The sequence below is a fragment of the Merops nubicus genome, unplaced genomic scaffold (genome assembly GCF_000691845.1).
Source record: "Merops nubicus isolate BGI_N331 unplaced genomic scaffold, ASM69184v1 scaffold4868, whole genome shotgun sequence".
In the NCBI taxonomy this organism is placed as follows: domain Eukaryota; kingdom Metazoa; phylum Chordata; class Aves; order Coraciiformes; family Meropidae; genus Merops; species Merops nubicus.
Window position 1 is genome coordinate 28868 of NW_008623507.1, and position 3646 is coordinate 32513.

Sequence of the window (3646 nt, forward strand, 5' to 3'; positions counted from 1 at the left end):
CAATGAAGAACATGTACATGGGAACAACAGAGGATCTGAACAAAAGCCTAGTGGCAACCTGACTTACAAACCGGGACACTTAATGCTCACACAAGGTGGCAAGGATGTCCTTTAAAAGAGGTGATTGTAGCAGGTGTGCATGACCAGTGGCAGGCAGACTTGGTGAATACACAACACAACGTTGCTTCAGTTGCATCTTAACAGCGACCTGATCTACAGATGTTTAGCTCACATCTAGCTGAGAAGAGGAGGATTCAGTTATCTGAGGACAGGATGTCTACGTTTAGCCCATATCCAGGGCTAAAGTATAGCTGTTCCTTTATCACCTGATGACCTCTCTGCAGCAGAGAAGTAGCATCAGGAAAAGAAGACAAGATCCACAGGTTGAAATGAAAACAGATTTAATGAAACAGCAAAACAAATACTAGTGCAAGTAGAAAGTGTACAAAGTTATACTGAGCCCAGCAAATGCACGGTGTTCACACGCAAATGCACGGTGTTCACACTAAACAGGAGCACAATCCTCCAGAGCAGAATGGTAAACAAGCCTCACCATATATGGGGAGAAGTAAGAGGAAGAGCAGGATCATGAGGAGCCCAAGCAGGAAGAACCCCTATCCTCAGACTTCCTCCTTTATAGTGAGTGTGATGTTTATGGTACGGGATGCATGTGTGAGCCAGCTCCGGCCAGCTGCCCTGACTGACTTAAGTGGTTAACAGCCTGCAGCCCATGGCTGGCCTATGATTTTGTGCCAGCAGGACCAGGACACAGGGTTTACCCTGTCACTTCAGGTATGGCAAGGTGTCTTGCCTGGCCCGCAGCTCCTGCTCCAGAGCAGTGTGGGCTCAACACTGGGGCTGTGCTGCACCTCTCTGCCCTACCGAGGCATTGCAGACTCCCCCGGAACTCCCAAATGATGCTGGGTGTTTCTCCATAGGTAATTGAACGCTCTCCATACAGAATAATTCAAGGGCTTAAAGTTAAATATTTAGTAGTATTTTAGATATCCTAAAGTATCCTGCCTGTCCAATATGCCGCTTTACAGACCTCCCACAGATCCTATGTCATACATGCCAGCTCATGTGGGTACCTCAAGTCTTCAGGGACACCTAAAGTGGTTCTACATACATATGTTTAGATATTTTGATTGCCTTCCTACATTTAGAGAGCTAACTTTAGTCATATGCCATCTGGTGTTGAAAGATACCATAAGGGATTCAACTCTTGAGCTCTTGTGGCTGCAGTTCATCTGAACCATTCTGGAGCTCTGTGTCAGGATGGCATGAGCCTTCACCTAGAAAAGCTGGGTTTCAATTTGTACTTTAACGCGAGAGATGACCCTTCATTTTGACAAATAGAATATTTAATCTCATGCTTTATAATTACATGGATGAATGTTGAATTGCTTATTGTAGTATACATATCTTTCAGAAAGTCCTAAAAGCATAATGACAGCAGAATTGCCCTGTAGGAAATAAAGTCTCAGCATTGTAGCAACAGCACAGCAACACATCATAGGAAGGAAAGATTAATTTATTTTAAAATAGACGAATTTCAGTCCGTCACACTCACACTGTGACACCCACAAACACCAGGGTGTGTGTAAGCAGTTTGCTGAGCATTCAGGTACTAAGGCACTATGTCCAGGGAGCCTGGCCAGGATTGCTTGCAGTGACATTGGGGACAAGGACATCCCCCTCATCATCATCCCCCAAATGTCAGGTTTGGAGCCCCTAGCCCCTCTCCACACGTCCTGTGTTCTTCTTAGGTGCGTGCTGATTTGAGATCTGTCTTATCACACCCATCAGGAAATGACTGTGGTTTATCTCTCTGTCTTGTCTAACTTCTGTGGTTCTCCAGGATTTAGTCATTGTTTCCATATCAGACCTATCGGCAACACGTGCCATTCTGATAGTCCTTCTCCTGCTGGTATTTTGCTCTCATGCATTCACATTTGCTTTCCATTCGTATCAGTACAAAAAATTTTAATGCCGTTTTCCACAGCCCTGGAAGATTCCTGAGCTTTTATTTTCTAATGAATTTTAGATGCTTCGGTAGCTGCTGGTAAAAATGACAGTCAGCTTTTGTGAGCCCTAGATTTTCATCCCAAAAGTCTTCCAAGCTTCTCCTGTTCCCCCTCAGTATTTCAACAATATATTATGATGAACTTCACAACCTCTTGGCCCAAAATTACAAATGAAGATTATAATTAACTTTTACACAATCACTTCATCTATAAATTCTAGTCTGACCCAACCTTCATATTCTCTCTATCTATTTTATTTGATTCTGGTGAACTGTCTGATGCACCTTCCCACTTACTCTGCCTCCATTGCTCACTTTACATTATGCTTTTTCATCCCAGCCAAACTGGGAAACAGTTTGAGAGGAAGAGATGCTTTTCATCGATAGGACAGTCAGAAACCTGCTCAGTAATGGGGAAAATATTTATTTCACTTCTCAGTAATATTCTAAATGCTCTCTGTGAGTTGTCGTAATGCTGTCACTGATTGTCATGTTACATATTTATCAAAGACTGCTGCAGTGGCTAATAAGAACTTTTTTGGTTATAATAGAGATGTCAGTTGGCATCAGACAAAGATCTTGATCCAGATTCTCCATGCAGCATTTATAGCTGGGAACAGCTGCTAAATTTCTTCTGAGATTAGAAGCATAGTGATCAATGCCAGATAACTGACACGAAGTTCAGTTCCACAGATTCCTGTTACAAAGACAGTCAGCTTGTTTGAAGGAAAACTGAGCTATTGAAGAATCAGGTAGACATTTTCCATTCATATTAACAAGAGCATAATAATTTTCTGTGCATGATTCCATCTCAGTGCATGTTTCATATAATACTAAGCATTGAAACGTAACTTCAAAAATCACACAAGGTTTAACCCGACTTTGAAATCTTACATTTACATTTTTACCAGCAAATCTTCATAATTGTTCCAATTGTTCTGAAACTAATTCCAAATTGTCTCTAATGGTCTGATGATAAAGTGTTTGAACAGATGGGATTTTTTCCTACCATAAGATGTTTTTTCTACATCTGGAAATCAGATTAAATCACTAAAGAGCAATCTCTTCAGGCCTTTTTATTGGTTGGGATTGTGGTCTTCTGCTGCAGGCCTGGCATGACATCCAGTTCCAGGTACTTTGGGTCTCATGAAGGCAAAATAAATACATACCTAGAATGCACTCCATATGATTTTGTATGTTCTTAGTACACCTCGTACTTCCTCACAGGCTGTAAGAAACCTTCAGAACATCTGCTAGACCAATAAGAAAATTCTGGTCTGCAGAACTGTGATATCTTAATAGATTCTTTTGAATCAGATACACATGTAAAGGAAAATATTGTCACAAGGTAGACACACCAATGTGAGAAAATTAATGTAATGCTTCTTATTTCCACTATGTCTTCAGCCCCAGCCTTGTCTTCTGCTACACATGATTTTCCTTGTTTACCAGGGAAGGAAAAGGAGAGAGGTTTTGGGAAAGGTTTCATCTTGATATAAGAAATCAATATTTTACAGTGAGAACAATTAATCACTTGAACAACCTCCCCAGGAACGTGGTAGAGTCCCCATCACTGAATGTTTTCAAGACATGATTGAACAGGGTGCTAGATCATCTAGG